This window comes from Budorcas taxicolor, chromosome 4 (assembly GCF_023091745.1).
Source record: "Budorcas taxicolor isolate Tak-1 chromosome 4, Takin1.1, whole genome shotgun sequence".
In the NCBI taxonomy this organism is placed as follows: Eukaryota; Metazoa; Chordata; class Mammalia; order Artiodactyla; family Bovidae; genus Budorcas; species Budorcas taxicolor.
Window position 1 is genome coordinate 21,952,609 of NC_068913.1, and position 9,318 is coordinate 21,961,926.

The 9,318-nt window shown below is 40.5% G+C and overlaps 1 pseudogene; it reads left to right on the forward strand.

Annotated features, from left to right (window-relative positions):
• Window positions 1-7,856: 7,856 nt before the first annotated feature.
• Window positions 7,857-8,821, forward strand: LOC128046569 (60S ribosomal protein L5-like; annotated as a pseudogene).
• The last annotated feature ends 497 nt before the right edge of the window (window positions 8,822-9,318 follow it).

Below are 9,318 nucleotides of genomic sequence, written 5' to 3' on the forward strand. Positions count from 1 at the left end.
CCACCAGGCTCCCCCATCCCTGGGATTCTCCAGGCAAGAACACTGGAGTGGGTTGCCATTTCCTTCTCCAATGCATGAAAGTGAAAAGTGAAAGTGAAGTCATTCAGTCGTATCCAACTCTTAGCGACCCCATGGACTTCAGCCTACCAGGCTTCTCCATCCATGGGATTTTCCAGGCAAGAGTACTGGAGTGGGGTGCCATTGCCTTCTCCGACTAGGTGGCTAGTACCTACCTTTTGTGTCCTTTATTGTGCCCGTCTTTGGGCAAAATGTTCCCTTGATATCTCCAATTTTCCTGAAGAGATATCTAGTTTTTACCCTTCTGGTGTTTTCTTCTAGTTTTATACATTGTTCACTGAAGAAGGCCTTGTCTCTCCGTGTTGCTCTTTGGAAATCTGTGCTTAGTTGGATATGCCTTTCCCTTTCTCCCTTGTTTTACACTTTTCTTTTTTAGCTCTTTGTAAACCCCCCTCAGATAAGAACTTTGTATGTTTGCTTTTCTTTTTCTTTGGGATAGTTCTGTTCGCTGCCTGCTGTACAATATTATGGACGTCCATCCACAGTTCTTCAGACACACTGTTTACAAGTTCCAGTTCCTTGAATCTACTCGTTTTCTCCACTGCATTTTCATAGGAGATTTTAAGTTGTAGCTGGCTGGCCTAGTGGTCTTTCCCACTTTCTTTAGTTTAAGCCTGAATTTTACTGTGAGAAGCTGATGATCTGAGCGATAGTCAGCTTCAGGTCTTGTTTTTGCTGACAGTACACAGCTTATTCATATCATCTACAAAGAATGTAATCACTTTGATTTTGGTATTGGCCATTTGGTGATGTCCATGTGTAAAGCTGTGAAAAGAAGAGAAGTGAAAGGCAAAGGAGAAAACGAAAGACATACCCATTTGAATGCAAAGTTCCAAAGAATAGCCAGGAGAGATAAGAAGGCTTTCCTCAGTGATCAGTGCAAAGAAATAGAGGGAAACAATAGCATTGGAATGACTAGAGATCCCTTCAAGAAAATTAGAGATCCCAAGGGAACATTCCATGCAAAGATGGGCACAATAAAGGACAGAAATGATATGGACTTAACAGAAGCAAAAGATATTAAAAAGAGGTGGCAAGAATACACAGAAGAACTGTACAAAAAAGATCTTCATTACCCAGATAACCACAATGGTGTGATCACTCACCTAGAGCCAGACATCATGGAATGTGAAGTCAAATGGGCCTAAGCATCACTACAAACAAAAGCTAGTGGAGGTGACGGGATTCCAGTGGAGCTATTTCAAATCGTGAAAGATGATGCTGTGAAAGTGCTGCACTCAATATGCCAGAAATTTGGAAAACTCAGCAGTGGCCACAGGACTGGAAAAGGTCAGTTTTTATTCCAATTCCAAAGAAAGGCAATGCCAAAGAATGTTCAAACTACCGCACAATTGCACTCATCTCACATGCTAGTAAGGTAATGCTCAAAACTCTCCAAGTCAAGCTTCAACAGTACAAACTTCCAGATGTTTAAGCTGGATTTAGAAAATGCAGAGGAACCAGAGAGCAAATTGCCAATATCCTTGGATCACTGAGAAAGCAACAGAGTTCCAGAAAAACATTTACCTCTGTTTTGTTGACTATGCCAAAGACTCTGACTGTGTCGATCACAATAAACTGTGAAAAATTTGTAAAGGGACAGGAATACCAGACCACCTGGCTTGCCTCTTGAGAAATATGTATGCAGGTCAGGAAGCAACAGTTAGAACTGGATATGGAACAACTGACTGGTTCCAAATAGGGAAAGGAGTACATCAAGGCTATATATTGTCACCATGCTTATTTAACTTATATGCAGAGTACATCATGAGAAACATTGGGCTGGATGAAGCACAAGCTGGAATCAAGATTGCCAGAAAAAATATCAATAATCTCAGATATACAGATGACACCACCCTTTTGGCAGAAGCGAAGAAGAATTTAAAGATTCTCTTGATGAAAGTGAAAGAGGAGAGTGAAAAAGTTGGCTTAAAACTCAACATTCAGAAAACTAAGATCAAGGCATCTAGGCCCATCACTTCATGGGAAATAGATGGAGAAACAGTGGAAACAGTGACAGACTTTATTTTGGGGAGCTCCAAAATCACTGCAGATGGTGACTGCACCCGTGAAACTAAAAGGCCGTTGCTCCTTGGAAGAAAAATTATGACCAACCCAGAAAGCATATTAAAAAGCAGAGACATTACTTTGCCAACAAAGGTCCATCTAGTCAAAGATAAGGTTTTTCCAGTAGTCATGTATGGATGTGAAAGTTGGACTATAAAGAATACTGAGCACCAAAGAATGATGCTTTTGAACTGTGGTGTTGGAGAAGACTCTTGAGAATCCTTTGGACTGCAAGGGATACAACCAGTCCATCCTAAAGGAAATCAGTCCTGAATATTCATTGGAAGGACTGATGCTGAAGCTGATACTCCAATACTTTGGCCACCTGATGTGAAAAACTGACTCATTTGAAAAGACCCTGATGTGGGGAAAGATTGAAGGCAGAAGGAGAAGGGGACAACAGAGGATGAGATGGTTGGATGGCATCACCAACTCAATGGACATGAGTCTGAGTAAACTCCAGGAATTGGTGATGGACAGGGAGGCCTGGCGTGCTGCAGTCCATGGGGTCTCAAAGAGTCGGACATGACTGAGCAACTGAATTGAACTGAACTGAACTGATGTGTAAAGTCGTCTCTTGTGTTGTTGAAAAAGAGTATTTGTTATGATGAATGTACTCTCTTGGCAGAATTTAGTTAGCCTTTGCCCTGCTTCAATTTGTTTTCCAAGGCCAAACTTGCCTGTTAGTCCAGGTATCTCTTGACTTCCTACTTTTGCTTGCCAATCCCCAATGATGAATAGAACATCTCTTTTTTTTGTTGTTGTTGTTAGTTTTAGGGGGTGTTCTAGGTCTTCATAGAACTGATCAACTTCAGTGTCTTTGGCATCAGTGGCAGGGGCATAGACTTAGATAACTGTGATGTTGAATGGCTTTCCTTGGCAACAAACCAAGATCATTCTGTCATTTTTGAGACTGTACCCAAGTACTGCATTTCAGACTCTTCTGTTGATTATGATGGCTACTCCATTTCTTCTATGGGATTCTTGCCCACAATAGTAGATACAATGGTCATCTGAATTAAATTTACCCATTCCCATCCATTTTAGTTCACTGATTCCTAAGATGTCAATGTTTATTCTTTACCATCTCCTGCTTGACCATATCCAATTTGCCTTGACTCATGGACCTAACATTCCAGGCTCCTATGCAATATTGTTCTTTGCAGCATTGGATTTTACTTTCATCACCAGACAGCCCTGTTTTAATACATTTAATATTCTGCTACTGTTGTTTTAGCAGCGTTTGAAGATGAAGCACAGAGATCTCTTATGTTCAACCCATAATGTTTAACTGGGAGTCAATAATTTCATTTTCTAGTTTCATTTTTCTTTTATATTTTGAATCAACTATGAAGAGTAATTGATGTTCATTACTTTCATATGTTAAACGTCCATTAAACCTTTCACATCAGAAATGGAAATCGCATCATTATGTGACAACAGAAAAAAAAAAAGAAAAGAAACACAGAAGTTTAACAATTTGCCCATGCGCTTAGTGATGGTTTTGAAAGTAGTAGCATATCAGGCTTCCCTGGTGGTCCAATGCTAAAACTGCTAGTTTCCACGGCAAGAGTTGTGGAACTTCATCGGGGAAGTTCCCCATGAGGGCAGTATGGCCAAAAAAACAGTAGTAAGATACCATGATCTCCCTATACATTATCTTGCCGAATTAGAGACAACTTTCTGAAAATCAATGATTTTGTAGAGAATATCTCCACTAAAAATACAATAAACACAAAGTGAAAGTGTTGGTCGTTCAGTCATATCTGACTCTTCGGGACCCCATGGACTGTAGCCCGCAAGGCTCCTCTGTCCGTGAGATTTTTCAGACACGAATATTGGAGTAGGTTGCCATTTCCTCCTCCAGGGGATCTTCCTGACCCAGGGATCGAACCTGCATTTCCTGTGTCTCCTGCATCGAGGGCAGATCCTTTACCTGCTGAGTCACTGGGGAAGTCCCTATTTGTATGACTTGAATTTATTTAAGTAGTACAAGGTCCATGAAATAAATGCATGAAAAGCGCTTATGAAAAAAAGGAAAATAATTTAAATAATTCACGTGCTTAAAATTTCAAAGTAACTTTTTTTTTTTAGTAATTAGACTTGGAGATAAACAACTGTACTCAAATGTCCTAGGACCAGATGTACAGAATGAATTCAATGGCAATATATTCCTAAGAAAAATGAATCTTGGTATACATGATTACCCATAAAGGAACTTAAAAACTCAAGCTTGTCCTTGAGATAAAACAATTTGTTATATAAAAGTCATGTCTATTTTTTTAATGACAATTTTTGACAATCTTGCTACTGGTATTTTAAGCTGATATATCTTTGCTTACTAAAAGAGTGGCCTTTCTTTATACTTCAGCTTAGTAGGTGGTGATAGAGATCAACTGTTCAATACCGATTCTTGGCATTCACAAATGTAAGATGTATTCATTCTTATGGAGACAGATATGCTTACATCTTACACACTGCACATTACAACGCAATTAAAAAATCTATAGTTAGGTTGAATTCAGCATTTGAAAATGAAAATCAAGCTCAACAAAAGACGAAGACAGGATACTTTAAGAAAAAAGCAAATGTCAGTAAATGAGCTCCATCCTTTGTACTATCCTGTGGTGACAGCGGACATCACTATCAATTTTCTCTAGCTGCTAGTACACATCTGTAGCTGAAAACAGTATGAAAAGCTTTCTAATTAATTGCTACTGGCAGACCTGCTACTTCCGAAAGTTTTTCCCTTGAGATACAGATGCTAACCTGTCTCAGTTTATGACAATAGCATCCTTCTGCAATTTACAATGAAAATAATTTTTCTTTCATTTGCTAATCTGTGACACAAAAAAATGTTGCAGATCCCAGCAGATGATAAAGGGGACCAAAAGGTACTTAAAACCTGTTTTCCTTTCTAAGTTGAATAACGGGCTAAGAACAGCCAAGTTGTGGCTGAACAACAGCTCACTATCCAATTTTACTTTCCTCAACTGAAAAGAAATGCACATAAGCATCTAAACTGGCATGTGAATAAAAGCAGTACTGCAAAAGTGTCTTAGCAAACATGACTATTTAATCTACAACATATCTAATTTCCAGGTGTTTTAAGGCTTTTTGAGGGTGTGGACAAAATGCTCTTATAAACACATGTGTCTTTAACTTAAAAGTGACAGAAACCACATTTTGAAGCTGTTTGAATGTTCTGAAATAGTTCCATTTTTAGCCCAAAATAAGAATATAAATACTGACAAGTACAACACTGTCAACATCACACAAGCCAAGCACCTAGACCAAGGCTCTTCCCAGGGCTTGCTAAATTGTAACCCAGATGTGCCTGTGGAAAGTTAATTTCATCACAGTTCTAATGTGATCTCCACTATGTCTGCCAAATCAAACCTCTGATGAAAACTGACCCATTCATTCAACCAATGGGAAAATATTTACTAAGTGCCTACTACGTGCCAAGCACTGTGAAGCTCTGGAGATACAGTGACGTACATATACACCACATATCATTCACTGAGTCTTCCTGTGTGCATGTTAATGAGCTTGGAAGTGTACCTGCTACCAAACTGCCATGTTCCTCAACCCTACGACAAAATAATACATAAGACAGCATCATGTAAACCAAGATAAAATGTAAAATGAAGACAGAATGCAGAATCAAGAGAAAAGTCCACGAACATATTGATACCCCAGGTATTGTTAGACATGTAAATAACTAACAGTGGGCATTATCCTCAGTCAATACTCTGCAGGGTAAACTGCTCCAGACAGGTAGCCCCCATACTGTGTAATGAGCAGAAACTTCAGGCTCTCAGTGTTGTCATTGCTGATGTCTGGATCCTGCTGCTTTCACATTCTGGGCTGCTGCAATGACTATACTGTGTTGGCAGCTGAAAGGAAAGCTTACTCTGGTCTCTCCCATAATAAGCGAGGGACAAAACCTAGAATTCATTCTAATTTCACCCCTGTTGCTGCTGCTGCTAAGTTGCTTCAGTCGTGTCCGACTCTGTGCGACCCCATGGACGGCAGCCCACCAGGCTCCTTTGTCCCTGGGATTCTCCAGGCAAGAACACTGGAGTGGGTTGCCATTTCCTTCTCCAATGCAGGAAAGTGAAAAGTGAAAGGGAAGTCACTCAAGTCGTGCCCGACTCTTAGTGACCCCGTGGACTGCAGCCCACCAGGCTCCTCCGTCCATGGGATTTTCCAGTCAAGAGTACTGGAGTGGGGTGCCATTGCCTTCGGTAACTAAAAAGGTAGTGTTGGTGGGAGCAGGAAGAATCACTGACAATGGTGAGTGTGGAAGAAAACAAACATCAAAACAATCAATTGAAAAAAGTACTAACTCAATGGGTATAAATCACAAGAGATTTCTCTTCAGTAAAATCAAATGACAGACCCACACCCTATCGTGTTCTGCTCTCATTATGCAATTATGGGGGGCTAAATCAAATCCCTTATGATTATACAGTGGAAGCGAGAAATAGATTTAAGGGCCTAGATCTGATAGATAGAGTACCTGATGAACAATGGAATGAGGTTCGTGACATTGTACAGGAGACAGGGATCAAGACCATCCCCATGGAAAAGAAATGCAAAAATCAAAATGGCTGTCTGGGGAGGCCTTACAAAGAGCTGTGAAAAGAAGAGAAGTGAAAAGCAAAGGAGAAAAGGAAAGATATAAGCATCTGAATGCAGAGTTCCAAAGAATAGCAAGAAGAGATAGGAAAGCCTTCTTCAGCGATCAATCCAAAGAAATAGAGGAAAACAACAAAATGGGAAAGACTAGAGATCTCTTCAAGAAAATTAGATACACCAAGGGAACATTTCATGCAAAGATGGGCTCGATAAAGGACAGAAATGGTATGGACCTAACAGAAGCAGAAGATATTAAGAAGAGGTGGCAAGAATACAGAGAAGAACTGTACAAAAAAAGATCTTCATGACCCAGGTAATCATGATGGTGTGATCACTCACCTAGAGCCAGACATCCTGGAATGTGAAGTCAAGTGGGCCTTGGAAAGCATCACTATGAACAAAGCTAGTGGAGGTGATGGAATTCCAGTGGAGCTATTTCAAATCCTGAAAGATGATGCTGTGAAAGTGCTGCACTCAATATGCCAGCACATTTGGAAAACTCAGCAGTGGCTACAGGACTGGAAAAGGTCAGTTTTCATTCCAATCCCAAAGAAAGGCAATGCCAAAGAATGCTCAAACTACCACACAATTGCACTCATCTCACAGGGTAAAGCAATGCTCAAAATTCTCCAAGCCAGGCTTCAGCAATACATGAACCGTGAACTCCCTGATGTTCAGGCTGGTTTTAGAAAAGGCAGTAGAACCAGAGATCAAATTGCCAGCATCCACTGGATCATGGAAAAAGCAAGAGAGTTCCAGAAAAATGTCTATTTCTGCTTTATTGACTATGCCAAAGCCTTTGACTGTGTGGATCACAATAAACTGTGGAAAATTCTTAAAGAGATGGGAATACCAGACCACCTGACCTGCCTTTTGAGAAACCTATATGCAGGTCAGGAAGCAGCAGTTAGAACTGGACATGGAACAAGAGACTGGTTCCAAATAGGAAAAGGAGTATGTCAAGGCTGTATATTGTCACCCTGCTTATTTAACTTATATGCAGAGTACATCATGAGAAATGATGGACTGGAGTTCTGTGGCAAGCTGTGGAGTCGGAGTTCTGTTCCGCAGGATGGGGTTTGTTAAAGTTGTCAAGAACAAGGCCTACTTCAAGAGATACCAAGTGAAATTCAGAAGAAGGCGAGAGGGCAAAACTGACGACTATGCTTGGAAACGATTGGCAATCCAAGATAAAAATAAGTACAACACACCTAAATACAGAATGATTGTTTGTGTAACGAACAGAGATATCATTTGTCAGATTGCTTATGCCCATATAGAAGGAGATACGATAGTTTGTGCAGCGTATGCTCACGAACTCCCAAAATATGGTGTGAAGGTTCGCCTGACAAATTATGCTGCAGCATATTGTTCTGGCCTGCTGCTGGCCCGCAGGCTTCTTAATAGGTTTGGTATGGACAAACTTTATGAAGGCCAAGTCGAGGTGACTGGCGATGAATACAATGTGGAAAGCATTGATGGTCAACCTGGTGCCTTCACCTGTTACTTGGATGCAGGACTTGCCAGAACTACCACCGGGAATAAAATTTTGGGGCCCTAAAGGGAGCTGTCGATGGAGGCTTGTCTATCCCTCACAGTACCAAACGGTTCCGTGGTTATGATTCAGAAAGCAAATAATTCAGTGCTGAGGTACACCGAAAGCACATCATGGGGCAAAACGTTGCAGATTACATGGGTTACCTGATTGAAGAAGATGAAGATGCTTACAAGAAACAATTCTCTCAGTACATAAAGAACAACGTAACTCCAGACATGATGGAGGAGATGTATAAGACAGCTCATGCTGCAATACGAGAGAATCCAGTGTATGAGAAGAAGCCTCAGAAAGAAGTTAAAAAGAAGAGGTGGAACTGTCCCAAAATGTCACTTGGCCAGAAGAAAGATCGGGTAGCTCAGAAGAAGGCAAGCTTCCTTAGAGCTCAGAAACGAGCTGCTGAGAGTTAAACCAAACCACAATTTTCTATCAAGATTTTTCAGATAAGACAATAATAAACTTATTGAACAAGCAAAAAAAAAAGAAAGAAAGAAATGCTGGACTGGAAGAAACACAAGCTGGAATCAAAACTGCAGGGAGAAATATCAATAACCTCAGATATGCAGATGACACCACCCTTATGGCAGAAAGTGAAGAGGAACTAAAAAGCCTCTTAATGAAAGTGAAAGAGGAGAGTGAAAAAGTTGGCTTAAAACTCAACATTCAGAAAATGAAGATCATGGCATCCAGTCCCATCACTTCATGGGAAATAGATGGGGAAACAGTGGAAACAGTGTCAGACTTTATTTTTTTGCTCTCCAAAATCACTGCAGATGGTGATTGTAGCCATGAAATTAAAAAATGCTTACTCCTTGGAAGAGAAGTTATGACCAACCTAGATAGCATATTCAAAAGCAGAGACATTACTTTGCCAACTAAGGTCCGTCTAGTCAAGGCTATGGTTTTTCCTGTGGTCATGTATGGATGTGAGAGTTGGACTGTGAAGAAGGCTAAGTGCTGAAGAATTGATGCTT